The sequence below is a fragment of the Muntiacus reevesi genome, chromosome 2, assembly GCF_963930625.1.
Source record: "Muntiacus reevesi chromosome 2, mMunRee1.1, whole genome shotgun sequence".
In the NCBI taxonomy this organism is placed as follows: domain Eukaryota; kingdom Metazoa; phylum Chordata; class Mammalia; order Artiodactyla; family Cervidae; genus Muntiacus; species Muntiacus reevesi.
The window spans coordinates 127,626,090-127,647,037 of record NC_089250.1 but is presented as its reverse complement, the minus strand read 5'-3'; positions in this window follow the sequence as shown (position 1 = coordinate 127,647,037).

Below are 20,948 nucleotides of genomic sequence, written 5' to 3'. Positions count from 1 at the left end.
AAAAAAATTAAGTCCAGTATTATTTGGTTAATTCATACTTAGTTTCTCAATGTTTATTTCCTAAAATAGAGCCTTCCCCACTGAATAGATACCTAGTAATATTAAATTACAACTTAAAGCTGTTAAGAGCATATTTTTCTCCAAAACATACTATGATCTGAAAGACCTGGGATGTTAAGAGCAAATCAAGCACAATACAGTTATGAACTTTTATTTACTTCTGATTCTATTCATTAACAAAGCTTTATGATAATTTTCATATTACCAATTTATATCTGTGAAACAAATGAAAACAAAAACATTTTAACTGTGAGCAAAAATAACAAAGGTGCTAAATTATTCTCATTTGAGATATCACAAGTACATAGCTTATTTTTGGATGGCTTTTTAACAGGCTCCCAAATCATTCTCACAATAAACAGAAATTTTAAAAATATCTCAAGATGTATTTTCCTCTGTCATCAGTCTTTTCCCACGTGATGGCAAAATATCTGGATAAAAAGTGAAAATATTTAGCAGCGTAATTGAAAGAGTTGCCCATAGGCAACTCAAAAGCTGGGTACCCCTATAGATACAAATAGGAGACTGCAATTAAGAAAGAAAAATAATTTTAAGATGTAAGTCAGATTATGTCACACCCCTGGTTTCTGGTTTCTTGCTGTATTTAAATAATTTCAAATATTCCCTATCTACTCCTAAAATTTCCTACCACTCTGACCACCTCTCCTTCCATCCAACTCTATTTTCATTAACCTCTAGCCACATTGGCCTGAATTGTCCCTCAAATATGTCAAGATTATTTTCCCTTTGCCTCCAACCACAGAGCATAATGCCCATTATTCTCATTATTCTCCTTGATAAGACTGACATCAAATCATTCAGATTTTAGCTCCAATATCACTTTCTTACAAAGGCCACATTGATACTCACTGCTAAGGTGACCCTGTGAGTGAGTGAGTGATGTCGCTCAGTCATGTCCGACTCTCCGCGACCCCATGGACTGTAGCCTACCATGCTTCTCTGTCCATGGAATTTTCCAGGCAATAGTACTGGAGTGGGTTGCCATTTCCTTAGTGTTTTCCAATTACATTCTCTAATATGTATCCTTATGGTTTTTCTTTTTCCAAAAGATTGCTTGCTGTGTCTGTTCACTTGTTTATTAGCTGTTTCACCACTGTCCTTTAAACCCCAAGAGAGCAGGGCCTTTGTTTTCTTACCTATGCCTCTGTGTCTAGCAACTAGACGAGTTCCTGGTTCTTACAGGGATCTCAAAAATAGTGAAGCAAGTGAAATAACAAAAATAGTAAATTCTTGGCCTGCTTTTAACAAAAATATTGAAGCTCAACTAGGACATTTGGATTAGTTTTTTTATAGTCTAGGCTAATTAGTTCTCTATTGATTCTTCAGCCCTTTCCTCTTATTCTTAATCCTTAAATTCTCTAGATCAGTCTCAAGCATATATTACTTCAGATTGATTAAGAATAACTTGACCAAATTAAAGTTTAAAACATTTCTATTTTAATTATTATTCAATTTCTGTTACTTTTTATTTAGTAATTAAATATTATTGATTTATTATTTTTTTACAGGAGGGAAGATCATTCCTAAAAATTACATATGAATCTTATTCAAAAACAGTATTTGTCATGATATATCAGTTTTCACTTATATTTGTCAGCAAAGTTTTTAAGTTTTACTTATATGCAATTTACCTATCACAAAATCACCATTGTATTATGAATCAGCATGAAGATCATTTTAAAGAAATGTTCTCCTTAAGAGTGTTTCTCTCTCATGTGTCCTTCGATATATCTTTCTTTGATTAGACTAGAGGTGTGACATTTGATTTTAAATTTTAACTGAATCATCATTTCTTGGATTATTCACTTCTGCTTTCTTCGTTTCTAATTATATAATGGATTTCTCTCTCTTTTTTTAACCAAACTTGTCTCTGTTCTCTTTGGAATTTCTTATTTTCTAAGAATTTCTTATTTCTTTATATGCATGTAGGATAATATATTTTGCTTTTCCTCTTAAAATTAGGCATGTCTAGATATACCACTATGCATACATTTCTTTTGCAATGTTCTTTCTTTCATTTTATAAATATTGGTATTCATCTTTTAATTTTAATTTTTTCCTTAAAACTAAATTTCATTTGACTTTATAGATTTCATGGGTTTTTGTTTCTTAATTATTTGTTTATTTTAAATTTTATGACATTTTTCTCTGTGATAAGTATTTTAAATATCTGGTAGATAGTGGATAAGAAGGTATAATCTCTCTAGAATAAAGGAGGACGTATATGTGTGCATGTAAATGTGTGAATAAAATGTTAAACTGCCCATTTCCCATTGCCTTAGTATATGAGGAAAAGCGCCATCTGGGGACAATTAATAACAAGTATCAAAATTCAGAAGTACTAAACATATATTGGGTTGGGCAAAAGGTTTGTTCGGGTTTTCTGTAACATCTTACAGGAAAACCTGACCATAGTTAAAGGTGGGCATCATCTAATAATTTAGGTTCCCTTCTCCATTTTACCCCAAGCTTGTATATTTTGATATAATTATTCAACTGCACCTCTGCCTATGGGCATATTTGCCACTGAGAGAATCAATACAAGCCCTAAACCTACTGTGTGATGGAGCAGTGAGACTTCAAAGGCTGTTGCCAAGTAAAAGAGCACTGAGAAAATACACAAAAAAATAATTTTTTAAGACTAACTGATAGTGCTACACTCAAAAGAGATTCTGTGAAGATGGAGAGGGCCTTCTCTAAAATATCCTTACTGAATGCAAGACTAGGTCACAATTTAATTAGAAAAATAAACATCAGAGGTCATATAAATAAAAGTCTGATGTTTACGTGGTTGCAGTATATCAGTATTCATTTCTTGCTTTGGTGGATCTTTTGGTAGTTATGTATAAGAACACTTTGTTTATAAAAATATCCTCTGAATTATCCTAGAGTGAAGGAACATTGTATGGTATCTTCTTAAATTGTTCATAAAAAAAAGATGCTCTTTTTATTGTTTTAAGTAGTTTTAAATCATGTAGTAAATTAAAGGTTTTACCAGCCAAAAGCAAGGTAATGCTCAAAATCCTTCAAGATAGGCTTCAACAATATGTGAACCAAGAACTTCCAGATGTACAAACTGGATTTAAAAAAGGCAGAGGAACCAAAGATCAAATTACCAATCTGCTGGATCATAGAAAATGCAAGGGAATTCCAGAAAAACATCTACTTCTGCTTCACTGACTACTCTAAAGGCTTTGACTGTGTGGATCACCACAGACTGTGGAAAATTCTTCAAGAGATGGGAATACTAGACTATTGTACCTGCCTCCTGTGTAACTTATATGCAGGTCACCCTGCTTATTTAACTTATATGCAGAGTACATCATGTGAAATGCCAGGATAGGTGAAACACAAGCTGGAATCAAGATTTCCAGGGGAAATATCAATAAACTCAGATATGCAGAGACACAACCCTAGTGGCAGAAAGTGGAGAGGAATTAAGAAGCCTCTTGACGAAGGTGAAAGAGGAGAATGTAAAAGCTGGTTCAAAATTCAACATTCAAAAAACTAAGATCATGGCATCTGGTCCCATCACTTCATGGAAAATAGGTGGGGAAAAAATGGAAACAGTGGCAGACTTTATTTTCTTGGGCTCCAAAATCACTGTGGATGGTGACTGAAGCCATGAAATTAAATGATGCTTGCTCGTTGGGAGAAAAGCAGTAACAAACATGGGCAGCGTATTAAAAATCAGACACACTGTTTGTGGAAAAAGGTCCATTTGGCCAAAGCTAAGTGTGAGGAAATTAACAAGATGGCACCAGTCAGGCTCTCTCGCTCCATGCGCTCATGCCCTCTTGCTCCATGTTCTGTAAACAATGACTTTGCAAGGTTCTTTAGTGTTTGAGATCACTTACAGCACTGCGTGTGCACATCACGGAGAACTCACTTGATCACGGCCTACTTTGTGGGTTATGCCTGCATGAGTTTCACCATGAAAGCCCTTGCTGCTGCTACATTGAGGCAACATTGGAGCAGCATCATAGTTGTGTTATATGAGGTTATGTTATATGAGGTTATGTTATGGCTATATTATGGCTGTATCAGCCAGGAGAGAGGTTATGTTATGGCTGCTGCGCCAGCCAGGAGAGAATAAATGTGCTGGCAGTTCCTACAACTCCTGAAGTCTTCTTCCAGCCTCTTAGCTAGTGCCTTGCCTACCCTGGGCTCAATGAGCAGTGCACACAATGAGATACAGTCAGGCAATTGGGACTGAAACAGGTTCAGTTACACACGATGGTTTTCCCAGTAGTCTTGTATGGATATGAGAGTTGGACCATAAAAAAGGCTGAGTTCTGAAAAGCTAATGCTTTTGAACTGTGGTGCTGGAGAAAACTCTTGAGTCCTTTGGACAGCAAGGAGATCAAATGAATCAATTCTAAAGGAAATCAACCCTGAATACTCACTGGAAGAACTGATGCTGATGTTGAAGCTCCAATACTGTGGCAACATGATGCAAAGAGCTGACTCATTAGAAAAGATTCTGATGCTGGGAAAGACTGAAGGCAAGAGGAGAAGGGGGCAACAGAGGATGAGATGGTTGGATGGCATCACTGACTCAATGGACATGAATTTGAGCAAATTACGGGAGATAGTCAAGGACAGGAAAGCTTGGTGTGCTGCAGTCCATAGGGTTGTAGAGTCAGACACAACTGAGTGACTGAGTGAAAACAACCAACCAAAAACAAGCTATTGTTTCAAGTGATTGAAATATCATTTGGGGTTCCATGCAATTATGTAAGTAAATTCTTTGAGTGCTAATTCCATTAAAATATACTTATTAAAAGAATGCAAATTATTTTAGATAGTGTGCATGAGACTTTGGATGAATACCTTTATTTTTCTCCTGTGCGCTGCAGTATCTTCATTTATAAAATAGCAAAATATTAATATTTTGTATACACGTGAAAGTATACACTGGTTTAACATCCTGAACAATAGGTGAAGACAGTTAATCAGATTTTCTGAAGGGAATTAACTGATCTATGCCTTGAAGGTAATTTGAGGGAAAGAACATATATATGCATAAATAAAGGAACAGAAGGTAAAAATGTCAGGTTCTTGGCAAACTAGTTAGATGAGTTAGTCTGAGATATATCAAGTTGTCAGGGGTTATTTTTAGTGAGATACAATGGAAGAAAGAGATGAATAGGAACTGTTTATGCAGAGTATGGACACTACTAATTGGAAAGTGTTTTAGTAAAGGAATGACATTTTTATTCTGCTGCATGTAGACTTGTTTGAATTATTGTGAGCTTGACTAATGCAGAGAACAGTTAGAGTCAGTTATGGTAAGTAGATATCAGGGAGATGAAAGCAGGTGGCAATGGTTCTCAAAGGGAAATGAAAGAGTAAATTTTCAATCCTGCAATGGCCCAACTAGAAGATACTGATGATTAAATTCATGCGTCAGTAGGCCACAACAGGATATCTGAAGCCCTGGAGATCAGCACAGAGTCCATCAGTCCAGAAATACTTTACAGTTAAAAGAAAAAATGAAGAAACTCAGGATTAACTCCACTTGCCATGTCTAATTTTAAAAATCTGATAAAGTACATGAGTTAACTAGATTAAATTTAGGAAATAAAAGATGTACATGTATCTACATATAGAAATGTATGTGAGCTCTTTCAGCTCACTGTAATGATACATTTCATTATCATTACATGAATAAATGCTTAGGTATAAATTAATAAAACTCTATAGAAGCATACATTTTGAAATGATTTTGTATAGATAGATACTCAAGAAGAAACCAGTGAAATAGGAGTAATGTAAAATTGGAATTTATACATAGATATATTCATGTGTGTAGATTTATATATCCACTATATGTTTAAGTTGCATGAGTCTATAGTGTTTAATATATAAACACACATACAACTTAAAGAATACACACATAAATGTATAATATATAGAACAAAAGAACTCTAATGGTTTTTCTGTCCAATATCTCAAAGGGAATGACTTTCTATTTAGAAGTCAACTTGTTAATATTCATTCCAGTTTGAATTTTGCACATTTAAATATATAAAACATGTATTTTTGAATATACATGCAAATCTTAAATAATTTCTTAAGCTTGTGTTTTGAAAATATGTTTTAGGGGAATTGATAACTCTTCAGTTAAAAAGATTATTTTACTCTGATTAGATATTTGTCCTAGGAAAATAAATGCAAAGAGATTATGGACCTTGGAGAAGGTTATATGATTGAAATGTTAATTCTCAAGTCTTTTTTTTTGAGTTTAATTCTAGTTTAATTCTTCAAAGACCAAAGCCTCTCTTCATTTTATAAAATTTGAATGTTTGAATGTTAAACTACATTATTTTGCAACCAGAATCAATTAAATAAAAGTTGAACCTAATTAAAAACAATTCATGAAAGAGAAACAAATACACTGCAATAAGACTTAAAGTCAACTCTTGTCACTTTTTAATATTAACAGTAAGTTAAATGACATTAATTATCCTAATAAATAAAATAAAACAGAAGGAAAACAATACATTTTCTTCATATTCGCCTGAAGTAATGTTACCACATTGATTTTTTCCAAGTGTCTAGCAAAAGTTCCAATTAAAAACAAAGTGAAACATACAGCTACAATCTGAAATGTGAAAATAACCCTATGGCTCTAGAATCTTGGTTTATTTATTTATATATTTATTGTATTTTCACAGGATTAAGGATTTTGAATAAAATAAACAAATCCTATCCCTTAAATATAATTGGAATATATTATATATTATATAATATAGTTATATATATAGTATATAGTATATTTATATTAAATATAATTATAATTATATTCCTCTATATAATTTAATTAATGGTATATAATATATGATTATAATGAAATTAATAATTATATATTATACACTTATATATGAGCATATTAATCATATATTTTATGTATTACAAATAATATATGCAATCATAATCATAATTATATATACTATATAATTATATACAACACCAAATTGAAAACAAGTGGGAGTCTACTATCCTCATAAGGTTTCTGTGAAAAAAAAATGAGAGAATATTCAAACAAAACCTTTGGAAAACACACTAGTTTTAGTGCAGAGTCTGCAGAACAGAACTACAAGCTAAGCTCTGGTCTATAATGGCAAAGCTATTAGCTCATCAACAAAGAATGTCCCATGCCTTTAAAAGAGATCAGTTCCCTGAAAGTATATTTTTTCAGAAATTTAATGTTATTACAGCGGATTATCCAAATGTAATATAAAACATTTCTTTTTTCACAAGTCGAAGTAACTATCCAAACTTTTAATAAAAAGTGCTATTTACTCAGTCATGTCATACTTTTTGTGACCGTATGGATTGTAGCCCTCCAGGTTCCTCTATCGAGGGAACTCTCCTGGCAAGAATACTGGAGTGGTTTTCAAAGGTGGATGGTGAGTAAATCCTTTATTTGCTAATGTAGGGCATTAACTTATGAGAGGGTAAAATCATAAGTGTATATTGCTATTAAAGGCATTAAAAAATCAATAACTTACTTTAGAAAAATAACTAATAATTTCTGCAAGCAGATTATGTAAGTAACACTGAGGGCTATAATATTCTGAATAATTATTTTGGCTTAATTCATTTGAAAAATATTTCCAATACAAAAAGCAAATGCTATAGGAATGATGAATCTTTCATCAGTTGCCATAGAAAAGCATCAGCTTTTAAAATTTTTTATCAGTTGTTGGAGTCTGGGTACCCATCGTAAAAAATAAATAAATAAAAAGAAGAAGGGCAACATTAATTTTGGAAGAAAATAGAGGTTAAGGGTAAATTCCTGTAATAATAAACTCATACATTTTGGTTGCCACTTACCATAAAAGAATGACATCTTATGTCCTAGAGGGCCAGGATCACAGCATCCTTCAGATTTTGCCCTGGAGCTAAATCTCTATTTAAACACAAGAGTAAAATTTTTGTGACTGTAGGTAACAGCTTAAAGGGGCACATTAAAGTGATATAAATGTCCTTCCATAAACTGTAGGAGTTGAGAAATATTCACCTTCAAGGAGAGACTCTCTCATTTTTATGTACTTGAGGTAGGAGTCCTTCCGTATTCCATTACTACAACCAGCTCTTTGACCTTACACAGACAGCATATTAAAAAGCAGAGACATTACTTTGCCAACAAAGGTCCATATCATCAAGCTATGGTTTTTCTGTAGTCATGTATGGATATGAGAGTTGGACCATAAAGAAGGCTGAGGGCAGAAGAATTGATGCTTTTGAACCATGGTGTTGGAGAAGACTCTTGAGAGTCCCCTGGACTGCCAGGAGATCAAACCAATCAATCCTAAAGGAAATCAATCCTGAACATTCATTGGAAGGACTGATGCTGAAGCTGAAGCTCCAATTTGGCCACCTGCCGCAAAGAACTGACTTATTGGAAAAGACCCCGATGCTGAGAAAGATTGAAGGCAGAAGAATGGGACGACAGAGGATGAGATGGTTGGATGGCATCACTGAGTCAATGGACAGGAGTCTGAGCAAGGGTTCATGAGTTCACCAGCAGCTGGTGGACAACAGGGAAGCCTGGTGTGCTGCAGTCAATGGGGTTGCAAAGGGCAGGACACGACTGAACAACTGAACAACAACAAATCAACAAAAACACAATGTGGAAATCACAGAGAATAAAATATTCAAAGAATCTGAAGAAACACAGAGGTCAGTATTTTCTACATTATTTCAACTATATACTGCATGCACAATTCTGCATTAGATTACTTTGGAAAACACTGCATCTCTAACCCTTTCTCAGAAGGGCAGACGTTAAGGTTCAGTGTGTGCTGTCAGCCTCAGTCATGTCTAACTCTCTGCAGTGTTCTGGACTGTAGCCCACCAGGCTCCTCTGTCCATGGGCTTCTGCAGGCAAGAATACTGGAGCGGGTCGCCAAGTCCTCCTCTAAGGCATCGATAATAAAGAAGACTTTTCAATCATTTTAAATCTTTCTCTCTCTCTTTTTTCTTGGCTAATATACTCTTTTATAGTGGAAATACCTACTAGCATCACACAGCTGCTCTCCATGGAATAATTCCTGAGATAAGAACAGATGATATTTTCTACTATGGTCTCATAACTTTTGAAAATAGCCACTTGCAATGGCTACTTCTAAAGAGTAAAATAGTATTAAAATATTTCCTCAAAAAGATTCATTGCAGGACAGGATATTGTAATAAAACATATTAACCCTTGGTCATATTTTAGGTGGATAAAAATAACTAATGAAATTATGTTATATTTACATGAATATTAATTGCATTGAATATTGACAGATCTTATGTTGTTGTAATTCTAAAGAGAATTCTAAAATGTCATTACATTGAGAAGCAGAAAGGGAAAAAAATGCTTAGTTTTCCATTCTATATTGTTTGTTAATAACATCTGATACAATTTCCTATAGTGCTCCCATACAGAAAGTCTTACAATGCACTTTTAAAAAATGCTAATGCTATAGAGGTCTAAAGTAAATTAATCCTTATGGGTAGTGACTTAAGTAGATTAAGCACTCAGTGATGCATATTTTTTGAGAGTTAAAATAAATTGCAAAGGGTACAATTACTAAAGCAAACATAACTTCATTTCAAATGACAGCTTCAAGTGCTGAATTTTTTAATTTCCCTACTTATACAAAAGAAGAAATTGTAAGAAATATTTACGCTACTTTTTGTATTGGTTCACAGAGTGATTTCCTCACTCAGGAATTTTGTCAATTACTTTTGCTCCATATTTCTTGAGAGATAATAAGCAGCAAATTGGAGAAGGAAATAGCATCCCACTCCAGTATTCTTGCCTGGAGAATCCCAGGAACGGGAGAGCCTGGTGGGCTGCCGCCTACGGGGTTGCACAGAGTCAGACACGACTGAAGCGACTTAGCAGCAGCAACAATAAGCAGCAAAAATAAATTTAATTCTTAAAATTCTTGTTTCACTTTCTCGTTTAATTACCTAATTTTCTTATTACTCTTCTAATAACGAATCAAATCCGTATTTAAAAACAAACAAACAAACAAAAAACTGAGGATCAAGAGAAAGGAATGCCTAATGGACAGTCTATCTCACCACTAGGGGTCATTGTCAGTGCATGAGAGACAAGTCAAACTCAAGGTTTCAGTTTGGTTTATTAGGTAATAATTTAATACCAAAATATGAAAATAATTTTATGTCATTATACCATCCCCCATTTCTAAAGCTTTATGTTTTAATATAACTCATCAGAATACAGGCAAATAAAATTTTACACTGCATATCATCTCTGGTAAAGCACAGATACTGAAAAGGGAATGTGTGTAACCAGTGTAGCATAATTTCATCTTAATTTTCCTTGCAGTAATATTAAATCTAAAAGAGATTATGCAGTCAAAAAATAAAAATAGCCTTACCTACATGTGAATAAACATATTCCTCACATATAACACCAATGGCTTTAACAATCATTAACAGTAAAATTTCATAATCGGGGATAGTAAACCTGAGTCTTCTCAGGGTTCTGTAGAAATCCTATTACTAACTTTCTGTAAAGAGGTAGCTGTGAGAATGCATTTAACTTTCAGAAAACTGGAAGAAAACATGCTATGATTTAGGAAATTATTCTAATGTCAGATATATCTTAAAAAGCAAATCTGAATTCTAAATCCTATTTCTTTCCATAATACAAAATCTGGAGCACATTTAAGATTCCACTTTGCAGAAAAGATGAGTAGTCTCAAATAAGATATGAAGCATAGCAGGATGTGGAAGAGTCGCATCCAAAATTCCTCTGCTATACATTATATTGAATAGAAAATAGTGTTTCTTAAACTTAAAGTTGACACAGACACTCTATACTTTTAAAACTGACCTTCATTATTTACGAGAAATGGAGTTCTTGGTAATATGTGAACTTGCAACATTCTAGATATGATTTGAGTATTCAACATTACTATCAGAAACAGCAAGATGATTAAAGAGGAAAAAAGAAGCACCAAGAAAAGAATAGAGGCATTGTCTAATGATTCATGACAAAGGATTTTACAAAGAGGAAGAAATGGAAGGCAATAAATAATCCTTACATGATTTTTATATATAGGTTACACTGATACCACGTCTATGTATTACTTAACAAACACATATATAAAATCCACTGGGCTTCCCCAGTGTCTCAGCAGTAAAGAATCAGCTTGCAATTCAGGAGATGTGAAGATGTGTGTTAGATCACTGGGTTGGGAATAACCCCTGAAAAAGGAAATGGCAACCCATTCCGGTAATCATGCCTGGGAAATTCCATGGACAGAGGGGCCTGGTGGGCTACAGTCCATGGGGTTGCAAAAGTCAGACACGACTGAGGGACTAAACAGCAACTGTATTAAGAACAGCTCATATAATTAATTTAACCTTCACACAAATCTCAGGGAGGTATTATAATCCACATTTCCATATGAGGAAATTGAAATATAGAGTTTATGTAATTTGCAGGATGCCACATGCTGTTAAGTGGCAGAAACAAGATTCAACTTCAAGAATTCTTAACAGCTATGTATGTTGCCTCCTTTATACAGAAAGCCTGACATAAATAGACATTCATTATACAAATCTATGTATGCATTCCTCATTCCTCATATTTCAAATTCATGATTGTCCAAAACACACACAAGTGAAAAATGTTTGTTATGGAGATCTGTAGACATTTAGGGAAACAGTGTTGATCAGAGAATTGGATTGTCTATCATAAGCAGCTGATACTAACATAGAGTTACAAAAATTTTGAACTAAATGGATCAAATCATAAGAAAACAATAAAGAATTTTAATTGCAATATGCCTCATCACTTGTTGAATTATTACTACAATGTATTCATCATTTGATTCAATATGTTTCAATCACAAAAAGCATCAACTTCTGAGTGATGCATTTCCATTCAGTACAGTTTAGTTCAGTTCAATCGCTCAGTCGTGTCCGACTTTGCAACCCTATGAATCGCAGCACGCCAGGCCTCCCTGTCCATCACCAACTCCTGGATTTTACGCAAACTCATGTCCATTACAATATATAAAAAATAGAATACATCTTACTTATATCCCCTGGTAATATTAACGTACCTTAATAGAATCAGGTTTTCATTATCCATAATATTGGTTTGCTTACTGTGAAAATTTTTTTTCCATAAGAAAACTGTCTTTTCCTACTGATAAAATGGGAAGCAGGAGAAGGAAAATAAACTTGATTAGTAAAAGAAACAGATGATTATTATTACCTTTGCATTATCAACTTCATTCAGTTACTCACTGCAGTAGATATACACAAATCCCTTTAGAAACAAATCCAAAATGAAATGTAAACCAAATAACAAAGACAATTAATAATTTTCCTTAAATATTCTGCAGTGACTTGCCAGGTAAAATTCATATTCCTCAATTTACAGCTCTTTGAGCAATGTTTTCTGTCCTTAATGACTTAAACAGCAAAAAATTAAGATTCAATATAATTTCCCCAAAAGTTATTATATGCCTGATAAGTACTTAAGAGCATTTACATATAAAATACAATGATAAATAGACACTGTATTCCAAAAAAGTTTTTATCGTATTAGGATCTATTTTATGGTTTAATTCAATATATAGTTTCAAACGAGAAACTTTCAGGCAAAAGAATTTTAATCACTTCTTAGTCATAGGTTTTAGAGTCCTTGAAGCAACTTTTCTTCAGTTTTCAAACAAGTGGATAAGTTTCTTTTAGATATTATGCATATATATAAGGAAATGTAGACATTGAGTGTTGTGTTTATTCAGTTATGATTTGATGTTTTTCATTCAGTTATTATCATACTCTTGGATCCACAGCTCTTAAGTTTCTTCCCTTTTGTAAAAGCAGTAGGAAATCAAGATCTGGGGTAAGGGAGGTGGGACAAAGAATTATAATTAATGGCAACTCATAAAAAAGAAACTACCTTCTATCATTGGTGTATTATGTATCTTTTTCCTAAGAATTGAAAGTCTTTTTAGCCTGAGAATTTTGAGTATTTTGCTAATCACTTTTGTTCAGTTTTCTTAATTTTTTAATCGGTGACTAATACTGGGAACAGAATGGGAATACCAGACCACGTGAACTGCCTCTTGAGAAACCTATATGCAGGTCAGGAAGCAATAGTTAGAACTGGACATGAAATAACAGATTGGTTCCAAATAGGAAAAGGAGTAAGTCAAGGCTGTATATTGTCACCCTGCTTATTTAACTTCTATGCAGAGTACAACATGAGAAATCCTGGGCTGGAAGAAGCACAAGCTGGAGTCAACATTGCTGGGAGAAATATCAATAACCTCAGATATGCAGATGACACCACCCTTATGGCAGAAAGTGAAGAGGAACTAAAGAGCCTCTTGATGAAAGTGAAAGAGGAGAGTGAAAAAGATGGCTTAAAGTTCAACATTCAGAAAACTAAGATCATGTCATCTGGTCCCATCACTTCACGAGAAATAGATGGGGAAACAGTGAAAACAGTGTCAGAATTTATTTTTCTGGGCTCCAAAATCACTACAGATGGTGATTGCAGCCATGAAATTAAAAGACGCTTACTCCTTGGAAGGAAAGTTATGACCAACCTAGATAGCGTTTTAAAAAGCAGAAACATTACTTTGCCAACAAAGGTCCATCTAGTCAAGGTTATTGTTTTTCCAGTGGTCATGTATGGATGTGAGAGTTGGACTGTGAAGAAAGCTGAGTGCCGAAGAATTGATGCTTTTGAACTGTGGTGTTGGAGAAGACTCTTGAGAGTCCCTTGGACTGCAAGGAGATCCAACCAGTCCATCCTAAATGAGATCAGTCTTGGGTGTTCATTGGAAGGACTGATGCTGAAGCTGAAACTCCAATACTTTGGCCACCTCATGCAAAGAGTTGACTCATTGGAAAAGACCCTGATGCTGGGAGGGATTGGGGGCAAGAGGAGAAGGGGACGACAGAGGGTGAGATGGCTGGATGGCATCACCGACTCAATGGACATGAGTTTGAGTAAACTCCGGGAGTTGGTGATGGACAGGGAGGCCTGGCGTGCTGTGGTTCACGGGGTCACAAAGAGTCAGACACGACTGAGTAACTGAATTGAACTGAACTGGGATTACAGTGTGCTTATAAGTCATTCCTTTTATCCAGTTAGATTCATCATTGATATTTAATAAATATCACTCCTCTACAGCAAAGTCTGTCTTTGCTACCAAACTTAATATAAAACAATGGGGTTGTGAATTGGTGTGTTTACTACTATCTTTGACATTTTAAAACATATGGATATTAAAATTGAGCTCTTGTTTATAAAGTTTGTTTCCCAGAGTTTCTTATGTTAAAAAAAGTGCTTTTAACAGTGAAGTGTTTATATAATCTTATAATATTTCTATTCTCTTAGTATTCATACTTTATTCCATTGACTAAGCCATACCAAATGATTTTAACTTAATAAATGTATCTTCACTACTTTTGGAGTAGATCTACATTTTTCTTAGAGCTACTTATGCAGTTATTTATATTACATACGTTTGAATTGTTACTATTAAATACTATTTTCATTTTAAGTATATAATATAATATGGTATGTGTGCATGCTAAGTCACTTCAGTCATGTCCACCTCTTTGCGACCCTATGGACTGTAGCCCATTAGGCTCCTCTCTCCAAGGGTTTCTCCAGGCAAGAATACTGAAGTGGGTTGCCATGCCCTCCTTCAATAAAGTGGTATACATATATTTATTCTCATATAGTCAATTTACTAATATGAAGTTTCTTACTTTTATATTCTTTTAATGTTAGTTTTAATGTATTTATGTTGTATTTAATGGAATTTTGTACATCATAACATTTTATAATGTTCATTTTAGAGCAAATTTTTATCACTATAAATAACTTAAAATGATTCATATTTAAATCTATACATTTTTGAACTTTTATTTGAGAGTTTGCTTTGTCAATTCAACAATTGTATTCAATTTTTTTTTATGTGGATATTCAGATTTTTTTACTTTAAATATTTAAATTTAAAACAATCTGTTTTTCTTGGATGTTCACTTAAAATTATCTGTCTCAACTATGAATATCTTAGCTTTTGACTTTGCATTTTATTTTTTTACTTATAAAATAATTATATATTATATGTATGTAACATATAAAATAAAATAACTAAAAGTTATTTTTAGAAATTTTAAGGCATAGGCAAAGAATTAATTTTCTCCTATAGTAAATATTACTAAAACATAAGGCATCTATAAAACAAACAACCCAATTTAAAAATGGGTAGAACTGAATAGACTTTTTCCCAAAGAGGAAATGCATATAGCTAATAGGTACATGAAAAGTTGCTGACCATAAAGAAGGCTGAGTTCTAATGAGCTGACGCCTAATTGTGGTGCTAGAGAAGACTCTTGAGAATCCCTTGGATTGCAAGGGGATCAAACCAGTTGACCTTAAAACAAATCAACCCTGAATATTCATTGGAGGGATTGATGCTGGAGCTGAAGCTCTAATACTTTGGTGACCTGATGAGAAGAACCCATTTACTGAAAAAGACCCTGATGCTGGGAAAGACTGAGTGTAAAACAAGAAGAGGTGGCAGAAGATGAGATAGTTGGATGGCATCACTGACTCAATGGACTTGAATTTCAGCAAACTCTGGGAGATGGTGAAGGAAGGGTAGCCTGGTATGCTACTGTTGATGGGGTCACAGAGTCAGACACGACTTAGTGACTGAACAACAACAAATTTCTAATCATCACAGAAATACACATCAAAACTACAGTGAGATACCACAGCAGTCAAAATAGCTATCATGATCTAAAAAAAACAAACAACAACAACAAAAAAAAAAAACAGAAAAGAAAGAAAAAGACTAAATGTCTGTGAGCATGTAGAGAAAATGAAACCCTCATGCAATGGTGGTGGGAATGTAAGCTGATACATCCACTGTGAAAAATTGTGGAGGTTTCTAAAAACAAACAAACAAAAAACCCTAAAAATAGAACTAACATAACACACAGCAATTTCATTCCTGGGTATATATATCCAAAAAATATATTAATTTGAAAGATATACACACCCCAGTGTTCACAGCAGCATTAATTACAATAGCCAAGACATGTAAATGAATTAAGTGTCTATCAACACAATAATGGATAGAGAAAACTGAATACTACTCAGCCATAGAAAAGAATAATTCAAGGATATTGTACAACATGGAGAATATAGGCAATCTTTTGCAATAGCTATAAAATTTTTGTATATCCTGTAAAATATTAACAATATTTTATAAAAGCTATAAAATAGCTTTAAAAATTACATAAAAATTGAAAAAACAGAAATAAATGCTAACTGACAAAATGTTAAGATGAATGCTGTGAATATCATGTCACATTTGCTTTTGTTGTAGGATATTTTTAGTGGCCCTAAATACTTAAGTATTTAGTATTAGTATTGATCTGCTACTTTCCATACAAAGGGTGGATGGATTCTCTACAATCTGGCTGTTCAGTAAAACTTAACTGAAATTTTAAGCAGGAGGCATTTTTATTTTCCAAAGCTCATAACAAGATGCCCACAGCCTGTGAATATTTTGTCTACTAAAAGAAAAGAAAGTGAAGTTGCTCAGTCTGTCCAACTCTTGCGAACTCATGGACTGTAGCCTACCAGGCTCCTCCATCCACAGGATTTTCTAGGCAAGAATATTGGAGTGGGTTGCCATTTCCTTCTCCAGGAGATCTTCCCAACGCAGGAATTGAACCTGGGTCTCCAGCATTGTAGGCAGATGCTTTACCTTCTGAGCCACCAGGGAAGTTCATATTATCTACTAAGAATCTACTAAATAGAATAGGGGTCTTCTTTTGTTTTATGTTTATCTACACATAGAACAGGAGATTTCATATTGGGTAATATGAAATAGTCTTTAATTTTTTTTTTTCCCCCTTGAAATACTATCAACCCATGAAAGATGATTTTGTTGAATGGACATTCTCTAAAGGATATATAAATAGGAAATCCTAGGATCCCTGAGTAAATGCTGATTCATAAAAACTGATGAGTAAATTTTCAGGAATTCTGCAAGCTTGGTATTAAAACCTGGTTAGCTTGAAATGAGCCATGGTGGGAGTATTTACCCAAGTATATCATTAATTGCTACAAATGAGAACTAGCCCTGGATGATTAATACATCCACACAAAAACCAGAAAAGAGTAAAAATTTTTGTTGTCAGACAAAAAATGAAACTACCAAAAACTCCAAAGAAGCTGTATGAAAAAGAGGACTAGTATACACAAGAACATGTAGTCTACACACAATTTTTTAAAGCCTCCTCAACTATAATGCGATTGCTCAAAGTACAACAAAAACGTACTAATTCCCTCCACAAAATGAGAACACCCAGAGTCTCCTCCTATTATTAATCTATATCCAAGGCTAGGATTTCTTTGTGAATTCCTTTTGGTCAAGTATGGATTTAGCTCATTATGCTTAATTGATCAATTTAATTTACTCCAACAAATTCAATAAAGAAGATGCAGAAAATAGAAAATGTTGGTACATACATGTGGTAAAGAACAGAAGGTAAAAGCACATAGAATAATCTCCAGTCTTAAGATAAATAGATTGCTTTTAAACATAGAAACCACCTATCCTCTGTCTTCTGCATAGAATTTTGAGTCGATCTCACTGACTCAAGTTTCCTCCCTAGAAAGATAACCCTTAACAGATATATTCCATGGCCACCTCTTTGTGGTGTGTAAGAAAGGATTCTCTTAGCGGCTGCAGCCCATTAGAAATAAGCATACTTGTTGTTAGTATGAATTTGAAGGTCTGGAGATTACCTTGATTGCTGAATAAATACAGGTCTAATTATCAGTATTGGTTTTTCTAAGAGTTAAGTGCCAAACTTCAGCCTGTTGATGGTTGATTAGATGACAGAAAAAGGCATGTGTTGGAATAGAGACTGAAACTCTGGTAATAGGCTTATCAGGATACTTATTAAGTCAGTCATACATGAGAAATTTTTTATAATATTTGAGTTATACCAGACAAACTATGGATTTTTAAGAAAAAATATCCATAGAAACAGAAAAAAGTTATTGTCCCATAGTATGTGGAGAAAATTTGATTTCTGATTACACTTTTCTTATTTATTTATTCAAGAAGGACACAGACTGCCATATTGAAAATAGTATTATGGTGTTGCAAACAGGTGTGATATTTCCTCTAAAAGTATACTTTGCTATTGTGTACTATATATTTTTAAACAAAAGAGACTGAGAATCAAACAATAAATTTATGCTAAAGTTTACTTTTCAGTATTTTTCAAATTAATATACTGATAAATGTAAAACACTTTTAAAGCCTTTCAAAATAACATTTATTTCTTAAAAGTTAACATGTGCATAATAGGAAACCAAAAACCACAAGAAGCAAAAGATAGAGTCATTCATAATCACAGGCAGTTTACCATCTGATATGACCTTTTGGGTCTCATTTGTGTGTTTTCACAACTAGGCATCCATTTTTATGTAATTAAGATCATGCAGTTATATATCATGCTCTTTCACACATCATAAATATCTACCATTCCGCAAAGCACTTTTAAATGGCTAAGTTTCCTACTGAAATAACAACTAAATCTTAGTAATGAGAAATCATCATCAGGCTTTAGGTACAGAACTAAATATTACGTCCTTTCACATACCACTGAAGACAACTGAGTCTTATAGTGACACATATATTCCAAGAATGCCTAAAAATGCTGCAATCTGCCTAGCTATAATTACATTATTAGAATAGAGGAAATAATGGACTTTAGATGTTAGGCAGCAGTCCCTGTTATGATGATCATTTCCATATTTAAGTATTTCATGGAAGCAGCAGAATCTTTGACATGAACAGACTATGATGATTGGCATATCAATCAGTAGCCAATAAACAAAGACCAGTCCAGAGCCCTCATTCAATATTGTGTGGAGTGAGACTGAAATTTCCATGAGCTCAGAGTCATGGTGAGCTTTACTCAGATTTAAATAATTTCTTCTAAAAAATGAATGTGTTATTCATTGAAAATCTGTGCTCATGAACTAAGATTCACAGCTACTTCAGAGAGTTTATAAGAGAATATGTAGTTTGCAAAAATAGTTTTGTCTTCAGAAGATTTGTTTTGCAAATATCTTATATGCTTAAACACTACTCATTAATAGCTTATCTTTTTAACTTCTGAACAAGTTCTGATTTTATCCAATAAATCACATATTATTATCTTGAACTGACTTATATTAATTCTAAAATAACATTATTGAAGCATGATAAATGGCTATGATTGGAAATATTCCATATTATTTTTTCAACTTCATAATTATTACTGTTTCAACTCCATTAGTTAAATTTTCAGGCATAAAAAAAGAAGAGGCAATACTAACAAAAATATCCTACTGGAATGACACAAAGTTGCTCATTTCCCCTCAGTCCTACTACAAAAATAACCCCATTCTACTTCACACAGTGAGAAGTGATGAGGAGGATGAAAATCCTAAACCATTTTTCACTGCCTAGTAAATACATGTCTTCCATTTCCTTCAGCTATCCAGGTTAATGTTATTACTTAAAAGTAAAGAATTCTTAAAGTTCTTTCTATATTTGATTCATTCAGTTGTATAGATATTGAAGAGAATAATTTGTTTCAATAATTATATATATATATATATATATGGGCATAAAATATATTTTATTTAATGGAGTATTCCATAATATATTCCAAATATGTATCCATAAAAATAACAAAGACTGGGATAGACTTGGAGGGTATTATGCTAAGTGAAAAATGTAAGACAGAGAAAGACAAATACTGTATTATATCACTCAAATATGGAAACTAAAAATCACAACAAACTATATTTTTCAAATATAACAAAAATGAAACAGATAACAGATAAAGAGAACAAACTAGCAATTACCAGAGGGGAAAGGGAAAGAGGGACAGGCGATATAGTGGTAGCGGATTAGTAGGTACAGATTATTATGTATAAAATAAGCTATAAGAATATACTGTACAACACAGGGAACTTAGCCAATATTTTATAATAACTATAACTGGAGTAAAACCTTTTAAAATCATGAACCACTATACTGCAAACCTGCGACTTACATAATTTGTTGTCATCATTTATTTGCTAAGTTTTATCTGACTCTTATGATTCCATGGACTGTAGCCCACCAGGCTCCTATTTCCGTGGGATTTCTCAGGCAAGAATACTGAAGTGGGTTACCATTACCTTTTCCATGGGATCTTCCTGACCCAGGGATGGAACCCAGGTCTCCTGCATCGGCAGGCAGATTCTTACCACTGAGCCACAAGGGAAACCACACTTACATAATATTGTACATCAAGTATATTTTAAAAAAATCAACAGATTGTGTGTTTTTATATTTATTATACTTTTTCACATTTTACAAAATTACGTACTTAATATAAAGAATAAAAATTCCACCAAAATCAAAAAAGCAGAAAAAAAAGTAGGGCTTTCAAGTCAACTATTAAGACATAAGCGTTGTAAACACTTAATGCAGGCCTTCCATGCTTTTAATATATGCATATAGATGCACATATTCAATATATTAATTGTATAATAGCAATCATTACTTCTTCATTAGCATTATAGCACTCATTTCCTGTCATTAAATATTTTAAAAAACATTTTCAGTGCCTGCATAATTTTACAAGATATTGGCCCCAATGATCCAATCCTGAAGGAAGTCAGCCCTGAATTATCTTTAGAGGGACTGATGCTAAAACTCCAATACTCTGGCCACATGATGTGAAGAGCCTTGGAAAAGACCCTGATTGGAAAAGACACTGATGCTGGG